General features: G+C 35.8%; 1 pseudogene; it reads right to left on the bottom strand.

Moving 5' to 3' along the window:
- Window positions 1-2,656: 2,656 nt before the first annotated feature.
- LOC109086240 overlaps window positions 2,657-15,786 on the bottom strand; it is a 32,739-nt pseudogene continuing 19,609 nt past the window's right edge.

Raw genomic sequence — 15,786 nt, forward strand, 5'->3', positions numbered from 1 at the left:
CAAAAAAACCTGACTTCATTCCTGCCTTTGCCAGCCAGTCAGGACGTAACATTTTCAACACCTTTTCAAAACTAAATCAACAACATTTCTGAATCCCAGAAACTATTCAGAGCATTCTCCACTCTTCTATACGTTTATAGTTTTGTGATTAAGTTAAACTAACAACTAAACATGCAAGATAAACTTTGATTTAACAGTAATATGTGGAGAAAAACCAGTGTATGAGTTTCTGTGTTGTACAGGTAGGCTGGTATCCTATGTTGAAAATATAGAAGCAGCCAAAGAATATGGCAAAACCCGGGTGCTCCTCCAAAATGTAGGCTCTCCTTACCTCACTGCTCACCATTCACTTTGTTAGAGAGAGAAATGTGTTCCCTGTAAAACAAGTACAAATTAAAAGGCATATCCCCAAATGGAAAACACAAACCTTTCTCAAAATCATAGGTAAGTCTGCTTTATCAAGCATTATCAGTCTCGGCGTGGCTGGCTATCCTTCTCAATGGATGGCTTTGTTGCAGTTTTCTTTAAATCACAAAAAAGCTTTTGATTACAACATATTTAAAATACAGTACACTCACACTTGCCAGTATACTCAAACACAGTACCCTTTTTTAACCTTGCTCGTTGGTCTTTCTTATTCTTTCAGGAATAAATAAATATTTGTAAGGTGTATTGATGTAACACCTAAGCTCCCACCTTGGGCAAAGCCTGCAGAGCTGCTTTGATGGTTCCTAAAATAGTAGTTTTTTTAAAGCAGTTTAGTAATTGACAGTCTCAGCCTAATACAGCAAACCTCATGGACCACCTACAGTTCATTCAATGACAGTCTGATGTATGTTACAAGAAAACTGCCAAACATTGTTGCAAAATGGGTGATTTCAATCAATTGGCTGGCCTCGGCACAACTTTGAACATTACGGATGCATCATTCTGGCAAGATGTTATGTAATTTGTCTAAATATGGCCATGCAAAACTAGATCTGAATGGATTTGGTAGACGTTGATGCCAGTGTTAAGACATTCTATATACATGTATACTCTGCAGACTTTTACACATCTTTATACACATCTGTGAAGCTGTGGGCTTCTGGTGTCATAAATTTATAAAATGAGAGAGTTAGAAAGGAACGCAAGAACTGATACAGAGATGGGCCTCTTCTTGACTAGACTCAACGACACTAACCCAAGCAGACAAGTCATTAGAGGGGGAGGGTCTGCTTTAACATCTGGGAATCATCAAGACCCACAGATCCTTAGATCCCAGATTCCTGCACTCCTCCCAAAATTCACTTTTCCCATTCATCCCTTTCTCCTTCATCCCTACTCCTGTTTTGAGGACAGTCCATCATCATTCTTGTTTTTCTCTCATATCTACTGCATTTACAAAACAAAACTGACTGCTTCAAAAACATTCCCTTGTATTTTCGTCCATTTTGACTCTTGCTTTCATAACTGTGAGTCACAGAAGTCTCTGCTGGAATGGTGGGGTTTTGGGAGGGAAAAGGGTTGGGCAGTTTTAATCTGGCTGAAGATAGCAAGAAAGGGGCCTAAATTATTTTGGCAGAGCATAGGAGACTACACAATCTGGCAGACCATCTTGGAAATAGACATAATCATTTCCATATATACATTAAATTAAATTTATTACTCAAACATGAATAATCTTGCATTCCTGTATTCTATTCATATATTGTATACAAATGGAAAATGGATGGCATACGACATAACTCATAAATTCATTGCGATTGTGGCTATTTAATGGTTTCATGGTTTCATTAACTGATTACTGTCATGGCAGAGAAACACCAGAGAGAAGGTAGGCAGACTGGTACAAATAACAGTGAAATATTAAATAAAATAGATATCCAAACATGTTCAAACACAACAAAACAGTGTGCCTAACACAGTGTCAGTGATTTTAGTCCTGTCTGAATGTGCCATCTCAGTAATCATTATGGACAATGTCATTAAATATTATGGTGACTTTTACCTTCTGGAAAAATATCTGGAAAGGTGATCTCAGGTAATGCTAATTCCATGTGAATAAACTAGCTGTAAATATGTACATATATATGCCATCATTTCCTGTTTGAAAGTAGTTTTCCACATTTTTTCAAATATTGAGGCGCTTGAAGAAGCATTCAGTTGCGTTCTAGGCTGTGGGACAAATCTGTGGCAAACCTCAGGAGTTTTCTGCATATGACAACACATACCATTCAGATTAAAAAGGAGGTTGAAAGCATTTGTTAGAGACACAACACTTCTGTTAGCTTTAGGTAAGTGCCTATTGCCAACAGAATCCAATCATATTGCTCAAGCATATGACAACAGGGAGGTGACTGTGGTGCGTAAATCGAGTTATCCCTCCCACTTCTAGTAGTTTTACTGACATTATTTTATTCTGTGCAAAGTGGTCATTTATATTATAGACGTCCTGTGGTAAAATTACATTACTCCATCTACCCTTGTAAAATAAATCCCATCTGAATAGGGCTTAAAAAGTAGATTCCATTTGAATTACCTCATTGTGTCTGCTGTTCTCCAAACAAATCCTGGTTTAAGAAACATTTGGTTTGCTGCTCAACCGTAAGTTAGTTACTTTATTTTTCAAGCTTTTGTGTGTGTCAGGAGTGTGGGTAAAGGATGGAGCGAGGAATCAATGCAGGAAGATAAGGGCTTTATTAATGGCAAAAATAATACAAACCAAAACTATTATGTTTATGGCTTTTTGCTCGAGCTCACCCCAGTTGAGCCAACTCTCTGACATTTCTGCCTCTACACTTCTTCTCCAGCTGTTCCTGGGGCGACCTTGTTTCCTTTTCCCTTGGGAGTTCCATTTCAGGGCTTGTCGGGTGATGTTTGTGGCAGGTTTTCTTAGGGTGTGTCCAATCCAACTCCACTTTCTCTTTCGGATTTGTAAGTCTGTGGGGTCTTGGCTTGTCCTTTTCCACATATCCACATTGTTGACTTTGTCTTTCCACCAGATGTTTAATATCCTTCTGAGGCAGGTGTTGATGAATGTTTGCAGCCTGTGTGTTGTGTGTTTTGTTGTTCTCCATGTTTCGGATCCAAACAACATCACCTGTTTCACGTTGGAATAGAAGATGCATGTCTTAGTGTTGGTGGAGATGTTTTTTGAGCTCCAGATCTTTCTGAGCATGTTAAACACCACTCTGGCCTTGTTAATCCTGCTTCTGATGTCAGCCTCCGTCCCTCTAGTGGTGTCCACAACACTGCCTAGGCAGGTGAAAGCTTCTACCTCCTCTAGAGCAGTGCTGTTCAAGAAAATGGGATTTCTGGTTTTGGAGTGGATCTTAATCACTTGTCTTTTTGTTGTATTGGGAGTGAGACCAAGTTTTATTGCAGTTTGTGAAAGTCTGTCTGTCTTCTCTTGCATTTGTTTCTGTGTATGTGAGAGGAGAACTATATCATCCGCAAATTCCAGATCATCCAGCTGCTCCCACATTGTCCACTGTATTCGATTTCTCTTCCCATCAGCTGTTTCCCTCACGGCCCAGTCAACTGCAAGAAGGAAGAGGAATGGTGAGAGAAGACATTCCTGTTTGACACCTGTCTTGACTTTGAAGCTCTGGGAAAGCTGGCCTGCATGCATGACTTCACACACGGTGCCATCATACGAGTTCTTGATAAGGTTTATGATCTTGGTGGGGATTCCATAGTGTTCCATTAGTTGCCATAGTGTTGTCCGGTCTAAGCTATCAAAAGCTTTTTCAAAGTCAATGAAATTCATGTACAGGGACGTGTTCTATTCAATAGACTGTTCAATGATGATGTGTAGTGTAGATGTGTAGTGAATCCTGCTTGCTGGTCCCGGAGCTTCTTGTCTACAGTTTCCTGAAGACAGTTGAGGATGACCAGATTAAAGACCTTACTGGGCACTGAAAGTAGGGTAATCCCTCGGTAGTTGTTGCACTTCCTTAGGTCACCCTTCTTTGGTAGTTTCACAATGTGCCCCTCTGACCATTCTGTGGTTGTCTTCTCATCTTCCCAAATTCTCCCAAAGAGGCTGTAGAGCAGGGGTAGGCAACGTTGGACCTGGAGTGCCGATGCCCTGCAGAGTTTAGCTCCAACCATGGGAAAAAAATCTCACTGTTCTGTAGCTTTAGTAATCCTGAAGACCTTGATTAGCTTGTTCAGGTGTGTTTGATTAGGGTTAGAGCTAAACTCTGCAGGACAGTGGCACTCCAGAACCGACGTTGCCTATCCCTGCTGTAGAGCATGTCTGTAGATGTATTTATATCAGCTTTAAGGGCTTCAGGTGGAATATTGTCCAGGCCTGCAGCCTTGCTGGTTTTCAGTTGTTTGATTGCAGCTTTTATTTCAGTTTTTGTTGGTCTGTCACACTTGATGTTTAACGGTATCCTGTTTATAGGAATGTGTGTCCTCTCTGCTGGTGGTGGTCTGTTCAGGACCTCTTGGAAGTGCTCTACCCATCTGTCGAGCTGCCATTCTTGTCTATGATCGGTTTATTACTTTGTCAATGTGTCCCAGACAATTTCCTTGTGCTGTTATACAGTTCTCTCATGTTTATTTGAGAAGCCGCGAGTTGTGCCTCCTTAGCTTGCCTCTCTATCTGTGATCTCTTATCCCTCCTAATGTTCTGCCGCACTTCTTTGTGGCAATTATTGTACTCCTTTTGAGCCACTGCTTTTTTAGACCTTGTTCTTGCATTGTTCACGTTTTCCTTCACCTTCGTCCTCTGCTGGATTATGTTGAGGGTTTCTGGTGTTATCCATTCTTTGTGATTTTGAGATCTTCTCCCCAAGGCCTCCTCACATGTTGAACTCATGTTCCCACTCTTCATTTATTGTCCATTCTTCCCTCTTTCCAAGCTGTATCTCTGCATTTTTCTTTGAGAGAATATCCTTGAACTGTTTCATCACTTGCGCATTGCTGAGGTAATCAGTATTATATTTTGCTCTTTGACGCTTTGCTCACTGATATCTCTTCAGCCTTAACTTGAATTTCCCCACCAGGAGATGGTGATCTGAGGCTACATCTGCCCCTGTCTTGTCCTGACATCTTCCATAGTTGTTTTGAACTTTTTATTGATACAGATGTGGTCGATTTGGTTTTCTGTAATATGGTCTGGAGACTCCCAGGTTGTTTTGTGAAATGTCTTGTGGGGTAATACACTCGCCCCAATCACCAGGTTATTGTTCACACAGGTCTCAGCAAACATCTCGCCATTTTCGTTCATAGTCCCCACTCGATGTTTACCCATCACTGCCTCATATCCCTCATTTTGGCCTCCAATCTTGGCGTTAAAGTCCCCCATCAGGATAATGAGGTCCCTAGCTCCAATACTACGGAGTAGGTGTTTTAAGCTGTCATAAAATTAAAAGATTTTTAAAACCTGTCCTTGACCTCATCATCTGCATTGTTGGTGGGTGCATAGCACTGGATGATGTGGGCTTTCACTATCCTATTGCTGGTTTTGAGGGTTGCCAAGATGATGCGAGAACTTATGGGTTTCCATGCAGTTACAGCCTTCCTAAGCACATGGCACACAGGAAAAAAAGACAAAAGCCATGTGCTCAAAAAAAAACAAACAAAAAAAAAAAACACATGGCCTGCAAAAACAATCACAATTGGAATTGCTTATCTGACTGTCATCAATTCGTAGCAGTGAATGATGAGATATCATATTGATCACAAGTACAGTATGGAGTGCCACAAGGCTCAGTACTAGGACTTGCTTTTTTCACACTTTACATGTTACCCTTGGAAGATATCATCAAGAAACATGGTGTTAGCTTTCACTGTTATGTTGATGATACTCAGCTCTGTATTTCTTCGCAGCCCAATGATACATACAAATTTGCAAAACTAATAGAATGCTTATTTGATATAAAAAACTGGATGACTAGTAATTTTTCCTACTAGTAAAATTCTGAGAAAGGAAGCATGTGAATAATTATTATGTGATTATATTACTATATTATTTAAGTTATAGTGCCACTTCCATGTAAAGATAATCTAGTGAAATGTATAATTCACACTTCAATATGGAATGTTGGAAATCTATCTGACATAGTGACTGTACAACAGTCTGGTTTGCTGGTGAGTTCAGGGATCAGCGCTAGATTTGTCACAGATCAAGCCAGAGACAACAGGTAAGTGAAGTGAATGAACAGGCAGGTTTATTTACAGGCTCGGAGAGGCAGATCGTAAGGACCAATGGCAGGTGAGTATCCAAAACAATGAATAGTTCAGTGGTTCTTAGCTGAATGCTGGTGAGTGATATCTTGGCAGGTTCGTTGGAGATCAAGGACCAGGAATGGAGGAAGGAAATGTTGGAGGATCGTTGGAGGATCTGGGGTAAGTATACACAGGTAAGAAATGTTCAGGGAGTCTGGAATAGTTCATGGATGTGAACGGTTTTACCGGACGGTGAGTTACTGAAGCCTGTTTTATACTTTCCCCATAAGCAATCCGGACGCATACACAGACATCGTGGACGCGGACTACTTGTATTTATACTACCCGAAAGCGTACGCTGATGGTCCGCTCTACAACAAACAAACATGTGAACAAACTATTGCCCAGAATTATTGCACCTCTGCTGGATTATGTTGAGGGTTTCTGGTGTTATCCATTCTTTGTGATTTTGAGATCTTCTCCCCAAGGCCTCCTCACATGTTGAGCTCATGTTCCCACTCTTCATATTTTCCAGACCTGCAAATAAAATGTTTATTCTTGATATCAGGAATTAGATTTCTACTAGTAACAATTGCTATTTTTGATATCAGCAATTCAATTCCACTAGTAACAATGTTAATTCTTGATATCAGTAATTCAGTTTTCACTAGTTAAAATGCTAATTCTTGATATCAGAAATTATATTTCAACTAGTTAAAATGTTAATTCTTGATATCAATCATTTTTAACCTGGGAATGGCAATAGGCAAGCCATATTGACTTTTATTCATTCACAGGATATGAATTCTTGATATCAACAATTCAATTTTCACTAGTTAAAATGTTCATTCTTGATATCAGCAATTGTATTTTCACTAGTTAAATGTCACCATAGGCTGCCATTCAAATTTAATTGTTGATATCAAGAATTGCTTTCCTACTAGTTGAAATTCCAATTTCACATATCAGAAATACAATTCTTACTAGTAACAACCTTTATTTTTGATATCAGTAATCACATGGTTACTGGTACAGACGTCGATTCTTGATATCAACAATTCAATTCTTGATATCAACAATTCAATTGCCACTAGCGACAATGTTCATTTCTGATACATTGAATGTGATTGTTACTAGTAAGAAAGCCATTTTAGATATCAGAAATTATATTGATATCAGAAATGCATTTTCAGATATCAGAAATAACAATTGTAACATGTTGAAATACATTTACTGATATCAAGAATTAACATTTCAACTAGTAACAACTAAATTCTTGATATCAGGAATTCACATTTTTACTAGTAACAAATTATTGATATCAACAAAGGCAGTTGATATCTGGAATTGTCCTTGCAATTAGTGAAAATAGAATTACTGATATCTTAACATTTTAACTAGTAAAAATACTTTAACAGATATGTAGAAATGCCATTTTTACATGTAAGAAAAGCTATGGTAATGAGATCATGAATATTAATGAGATTTTCAGACACTCCTCATTTTATTGTCAGCATTGGCCAAAGATGGCGGAAGAACATCCATGCGCAGAAACGGCTCCTCTTTTATTTATTTGTTTTGTCATTGAAACGTGAAAATTATGTTATGGCTGGATTCATTTTTCTTTATTTTTTGTTAATTGTAAAAAAAAAAAAAAAAAAAAGTTTATGCTGTTTCTTTTTATTGGCCGCCAAGTCCTTCGGATAATTAAAGGAAAAGTTAACAAGGCATTAATTTAGTTTTAAAAATAACTTCATGGCGTTTTTTCAGGTGTTTATTTTTGGTTTTATTACACTTTCTTCTAATACATCAAATAAAAAATACAACTAAAAGGAAAAATATAACAGATAATAATGCATCATACAAACGATTTACTGGACTTTTTTTTTCTTTTTTGTAATAGCTATGGTTGGCTACATGAATGAGTCATGTCCTAATAGGAATTATTTTTATATAACATGTTGTCCAGTTCTTGAAGCATCGGTGGACAAGATGAATGATAAAGTAAATTTACACTGTTATACAAGCTGTACACTCACTTTACATTGTAGCAAAGTGTCATTTCTTCAGTGTTGTCACATGAAAAGGTATAATAAAATATTTACAAAAATGTGAGGGGTGTACTCACTTCTGTGAGATACTGTATATTTAATCAAGTTTGTTTTATTGGGGTAAATGATCTACAAGCATTTCACATATTTCTGTGCACACTAATAATATTAAACTACTGTCGCTACACTACGGTTATACACATTTATTGCATTTATTTTCAATAAATATGTCCTTATAATGTGGCTCCCTCTAGTGGATAAACTTAATATCACAGCCTTCATCTTCCAGTTGAAATGGCTGATTAGTTAAGAATTTGATTTTGGCAGGGGCTATTTGAATACAATGAATTATATTTACACTAAGTGAAAATAGCGTATTTTATTAGCAATAGATTATATTTAAACTATTTAATAATATGAGTATTTTCTTACAGTAATAGTAATTTGATGCTTTTCGTACTACTTAGTGCAAATAGTGGCCAATATCTGCACCTTATTATTGTAGTAGGCCACATTATAAAACAGTGTAGGCTACAATAATAACATATTGAGTGTAAATTAAAATTTTTAATTAAAAATTATTAAATGGATGCTGCCCCTACAACTAGCCCTAACCTTGCACAATATCCATGTTATTTTTCACTTTTCGATAATTTCGTTCAGTTTTATAGAAAATATGTGCCTTTCCAATGTGATACGTGATGTGAAAAGGGTGAAGAAAGACCTCGGCAGAAGGCAGAATCGAACCCGGGTCCGTTGCGTCAAAAAACAACTAGTTTGTGTTCTACCGTCTGCACCACAGAATCTAATAGTTCATTAAGGTCTTTTTTGTATTGTTGCGTAACATTACCACACGTTGGTAGGCGGAGTTAAATAGCCTCTGGCAAAATAAAAACAAAATAATTATTAAAAATAGCCTACAGGAGCATTTTATTTTAATGAGAGGGCAATCGAACGTGCCCATTCTCTTTTGGGCTCTGTACCATGTCGTCTATCGCAAGCCGTTTTAGCATTTAAAACTTGTTTTTGACTATCCATAAATATAATTACGGATAGTCACAACTGTAATTCCAGATATCTATATTGCAATTATGACTCGTCGTAATTGGAATTAAGATATCTACAATGTGATTATGACTAGTCAAAAAATGCATTGAAGATATCTACAATGTCATTTTGACTAGTCATAATACACATTCCAGATATCTACAATGCTATTACGACTAGTCATAATCTTCCATTGACTTCCATTGAAAAATATTTGCAGATATCTTCAAATTAGTTTTGACTAATCGTAATTCCAATTCAAGATATCTTTAAATATGATTTGCCTAGTCAAAACTCTAATTAATGATATCTCAAATTACAATTTGACTAGTGATAATTCAGTTAGAGATATCTTCAAATTAGTTTTGACTAGTCGTAATCCCAATTCAAGATATCTTTAAATATGATTTGACTAGTCAAAATACAATTTAAGATATCTTTAATTCAACATTTTTAAAGATATCCAAAATACATTTGTAGATATCTGTAATTCATTTATGACTAGTCAAATTACAGTTGTAGATATCTTGAATTGGAATTTTGACTAGGCAAATCATATTTAAAGATATCTTTAATTGGAATTATGACTAGTCAAAACTAATTTGAAGATATCTCTAACTGAATTATCACTAGTCAAATTGTAATTTGAGATATCTTTAATTAGAGTTTTGACTAGGCAAATCATATTTAAAGATATCTTGAATTGGAATTACGACTAGTCAAAACTAATTTGAAGATATCTGCAATTTAATTATGGATATCCCAATCAGATTTTTGACTAGGAAGAACTATATTTGGAGATATCTGCATTTAGCTTTGTGACTAGGCGTAATTGCAATGTAGATATCTGGAATTAACAATTTGACTAGTCAAGATACGTTTATAGATATCTACAATGTGCATGCAAATACACATTTGTTGAGCCCCACCTTAAACATTTTATTTATCCAATCCTGGCTTGGAAACTGTTGTCATTCGCAGTTTTGTCTAAGAGCTGTATAATAAATGTCCTGCGTCTTTGGGTGATTTTAAACTGTTTATACATAATTAATTCAAAAGTATGGAAATAAAAATGTAGCTGGAGCATGTGTAAAAGTGGTAGTCTATACAGAGAGGACTTAAATAGGCTTTTGTCCTGTTTTATATCGTAATGTTGAGACGTGTGTGCTGTGGATTAAATTTGGTTAGCCTTTATTTACAAACGAACACATGCATACGCCTCATGTCAGCCGTTGCAACATTTGATATAATGTTAAAAGAATCAGTGTCTATTTACACTAAGTGCAAGCCTGCCTTGTTGTCAGAGATTACTAACACAAATATTGGGTAGGGGTAGGGTAGGTGTAGGGAGGGCTTTATTGTCCCAGTAAGGTGGCATCCATTTAAAAAATTGAATTAAAATGATCATTTACAGACATTTACAGTAAGTTATTATTGCGTACTGTTTTATAATGTATTACAATACTGAGGTGCAGATAATTGCCATTATTTGAAATAAGTAGTATAAATAGCAGAAAATACTGCTATTTTAACAGTGTAAATGTAATCTATAGATATTAGCACTTAGTGTAAATGGCACATCGTTCAAAAAAATACTGCTATTTTCACTTAGTGTAAAGAGAATCCATTGCTATTTGCACTTAGTGTAAATATCATCTATCGCTAAGAAAATATGCTATTTACACCTAGTGCCAACAGCCGCTGTCTAAAAGAATACATTGGCGCTCATCACTGAACACAGCAGAATATCATTATCATGGATCTCTTGCTATAATACAATACAATACTTCCACCTTGTGGGCTATTTATGGAAGCTCATTTCCATCACTAAATAAAGAAATTAATTAATAAATGAATTAATAAAGAAATAGCAACTTTTTATCTCACAGTTATAATTTTTTTTATCTCGCATTGTCTATATAGCTATCGCAATTCTGAGAAAAAAAGTCAGAATGAATGGTAAGATAATTATATATATATGTATGTATTTTTTTGTTTTAGTGTTATTATCAACATTGTTGTTTCAGAGATAATTAGAATGTGAAATATTGCTAAATGTAAAGGCAACCAAACAGGTATTGCACTTCACCATCTAACTGGGGACCATTTTTTACACTTTCTCAGTCCTTGACTCGTCACATATTGATGCTTGGTCAGGAGCCCTTGGCGTCAATTTTTAACACACAGTTTGCCCCAATGCTGTTTTTCCAACTGCAGGGTATTTAATTTATTTCATAAAAAAAAAAAAAACTTTGCATCAGTACACAGACGCTGTGGATAGGGAAATTTATTAAGTCAGTTTTGATTGTGAAATGGCATTGGTTTTCATGTCTTTTATTTCAAACTCTGTCATGGTGAAATTCAGCTGTATTTTATGAATTCTGAATCTTTTTTTCACATAAACATATTGTATGGCTTCAGAAGACTTTGAATACAACATAAGATGTTTGCAATACTTTTATGACCTTTCTTGCAATAAATACCCATGAGTGTGCATTATGTGTTTTATATAACTGGGTGGATTTGGTGCTCCAAAATATCTAAGAAAGTAAAAATTTAAATTAATTTGCTACATATACCCCAATATATTATTTCATCAATTCCCATGCCCATAGATTCTGCATATTGATGCTAAAGGTTTCTCATACAAAGTAATGGAATACCTGCATGTGGAAACACAACCCTGAAGGGGCAAAGTGTGTGTAATAAAGTGAGGGTGAGGGCTCCTGACCAAGAGTCAATATGTGACGAGTTGAGAACGTGTGTACAGTTTAAGCAGTGTGGAAATGGACACAGAATAGTACATCTGTTAAAATGACTTTGGGCCCTAGTTAGATGGTGAAGTGCAATGCCTGTTTGGTTGATTTGCCTAGCATCAAAAGCTTACTGTGTTTATTTATAAAACTTTAATTGTATTTAGCCATTTTTTTTATTATTTCTGAATGTAATAATGACATATGACCAGAGCTGGGTAGATTACTTATGAATTGTAATCAGTTACTGATTACAGATTACATGACAAAATTTGTAGTTAGTAATACAGGTCCTTCTCAAAAAATTAGCATTGTGAAAAAGTTCATTATTTTCCATAATGTAATGATAAAAATTAAACTTTCATATATTTTAGATTCATTGCACACCAACTGAAATACACGCGTGTGCTTTTAACCAGAAACAGCGGCAGAAGCGCCTGACCTGGGCTACAGAGAAGCAGCACTGGACTGTTGCTCAGTGGTCCAAAGTACTTTTTTTTTTCGGATGAAAGTAAATTTTGCATGTCATTCGGAAATCAAGGTGCCAGAGTCTGAAGGAAGACTGGGGAGAAGGAAATGCCAAAATGCCTGAAGTCCAGTGTCAAGTACCCACAGTCAGTGATGGTCTGGGGTGCCATGTCAGCTGCTGGTGTTGGTCCACTGTGTTTTATATCAAGGGCAGGGTCAATGCAGCTAGCTATCAGGAGATTTTGGAGCACTTCATGCTTCCATCTGCTGAAAAGCTTTATGGAGATGAAGATTTCGTTTTTTCAGCACGACCTGGCACCTGCTCACAGTGCCAAAACCACTGGTAAATGGTTTACTGACCATGGTATAACTGTGCTCAATTGGCCTGCCAACTCTCCTGACCTGAACCCCATAGAGAATCTGTGGGATATTGTGAAGAGAAAGTTGAGAGACGCAAGGCCCAACAATCTGGATGAGCTTAAGGCCGCTATCGAAGCATCCTGGGCCTCCATAACACCTCAGCAGTGCCACAGGCTGATTGCCTCCATGCCACGCCGCATTGAAGCAGTCATTTCTGCAAAAGGATTCCCGACCAAGTATTGAGTGCATAACTGAACATAATTATTTGAAGGTTGACTTTTTTTGTATTAAAAACACTTTTCTTTTATTGGTCGGATGAAATATGCAAATTTTTTGAGATAGGAATTTTGGGTTTTCATGAGCTGTATGCCAAAATCATCAGTATTAAAACAATAAAAGACCTGAAATATTTCAGTTGGTGTGCAATGAATCTAAAATATATGAAAGTTTAATTTTTATCATTACATTATGGAAAATAATGAACTTTTTCACAATATGCTAATTTTTTGAGAAGGACCTGTATAATCTCTTAGATTACACATTTTTGGTAACGTAATCTGATTACTTTTGGATTACATTTAGATTACATTTGTGCTAACCTTTATTTGATATCACATAACACTAACTAACTAACACTAGCTTGCTCTATTCTTTTTCTATTCTATCTGTTTTCTTTTTATTTATTATATTATTTAAAAGCCCTTGCTACGTGTACTGCGTTTAAGATAACTGACTCTTGTTATATTACTTGTATATCATTGCTCTTTTGTTGTTTTTGATTTCTTCCATTATCCTCATTTGTAAGTCGCTTTGGATAAAAGTGTCTGCTAAATGACAAATTGTAAATTTAATGTAATATATTGAATTAGGCTAATCTTGTACTATTTTGACAGGTACAAAGAAAAAAATGTTTTCCAAAAAATATATTTAATTCACCAACAAGAGCCACACTTGCTTCTTTTTCAAGTGCAATGTATGGAAAGTTAATAATTAAAAAAAATACTAACAGTAATGTACCTTGCTCAAAACATTTAAGTGCATAGTGAAAATGAGTTAAAGACAAACAATAACAACATTACAAAAATGAATATTAAAGAACACGAAACTCACAATAACATTGCTAATATATATTTTAAAGACCATTTCTAGGTCAAATATTTAATCTCAAAACACTTGGAAGTGCATAAGGTAGTAACAATGAAGAAAAATCAACATTACAAAAAATATATTAAAGAACATGAAATTCCCAGCAATAACTTTGCTAGGTCAGAGATTTAATCCGTGGTAGGCAGATCTTACACTGAACAGTGACATTTTTCCAGTGTCTTTCTTTAAAAATTAAATCATGTATGTACATCCAGTGATTAAAGGCTGCGTTCCCCTCCATTTTCCTTTATCTTGTTACCGATTTCTTCTGAGCACGATTCTGACACCCCTCCCCCTCTCCGCCGGAAAAACTCGAAGAATCACGAACGTATATAAGCGGCAGGTTTAATAGGAAAAATATAAACGTTAAAAAAAGGAAATTTAGGAGAATCAATGCATTTTGAACGACTTATTACCATTGTGTAAATAATATGTAATCATGTAATCCATAAAAAAGTAACTGTAGTTTGATTACGAGTATTTTAAAAAGTAGTTTACTCTAATTACAAGTACTTGAGTTTTGGAATCTGATTACGTAATCCAGATTACATGTAATCCGTTAATACCCAGCTCTGCAAATGAGTGACATATTGTAAAATATTGTAAAATGTAATGTCAACCACCATTGCTCTTCACCATCTAACAGGGGACCAGTGTTCTTTAGTTTAGTGAAATCACTACTATATGCAGAGACCTGTTGCTGTGAATGTTTAGCATGTACAGTTTAGCCTGTGTGGAAATGGCCATGCAGTAGTGAATAAAACGGTGACCTAAACAGAATGGTGAATTTGTTCAAATGATTTTGGTCCCCAGTTATATGGTGAAGTGCGACACCTGTTTGGTTGATTCACCATTTTTTTGCATCACAAACACACTATAAAGATTCTGGAGCTAAAAATTCAACATTTACATTACTGTCAAACAGTGTTGGGCTATAATGCATTACTTAATAACCTGTTACTGTAATTTGATTACTTTTTTGGTAACTGAGTAATTTAATGCCTTATAATTTTCAAAATAGTAATTAGAGTATAGGTACAAGGATTAGAGACCTGCTCCCACGAGACCCGACGCAACTGAGCGCAGCGCGGGACAAGATGCTGAGCGGGTAGACACTCGTGTGTGTGTGTGCGGGATGCGGGAGAATAAAATGATTCACGGAACTCTCGCAAAATGCAAATATCTAAACATAACATATGTAAAACAAATAAATTGTTATTCATCTATTGCACAAAAGCAACATGAACTAATATAAAATATAAACGATTAACAGGTGCAAATGTATGCAGAGTTTCTATTTAGGTTATAACACGTCTTTGCAACATTGAGCAATGCAGAGCTGAAATTTGCGTGCTCACGAATCCTCTCATTATAACACATGAATTGTAGACATTATGAAAGATTCATTATGCATATATTTATTTTGTTATAACAGAGATTTGTGAGATTGTGATGAACTGAGATGTCTTTTAGACATTATAAATGCAGTGCTCTTTGCTGGCATTCTGCAATATAAACCATGCACACAGCAACCGCTTGATTTAGTTAAAAATAACAGTGTTCTGTGAATGTTGATGCTTTAATAACAAATATTTATTGGGAGCGTGTATGCTGGGATTTCATAAATTTCATAGAGAAAAAAGTAACGTAACTAGTAATGAAACTTTACTTTACTTATTACTTTTGAAATAAAATAATCAGAACAGTAATGTGATTGCTTTTAAAAAGAGTAATCAGTAATTTAATTACATTTTCAGAGTAACTTGCCCAACGTCAAATACTATTAAATTTAAAGGGTT

This window comes from Cyprinus carpio, chromosome A5 (genome assembly GCF_018340385.1).
Source record: "Cyprinus carpio isolate SPL01 chromosome A5, ASM1834038v1, whole genome shotgun sequence".
Taxonomy (NCBI): domain Eukaryota; kingdom Metazoa; phylum Chordata; class Actinopteri; order Cypriniformes; family Cyprinidae; genus Cyprinus; species Cyprinus carpio.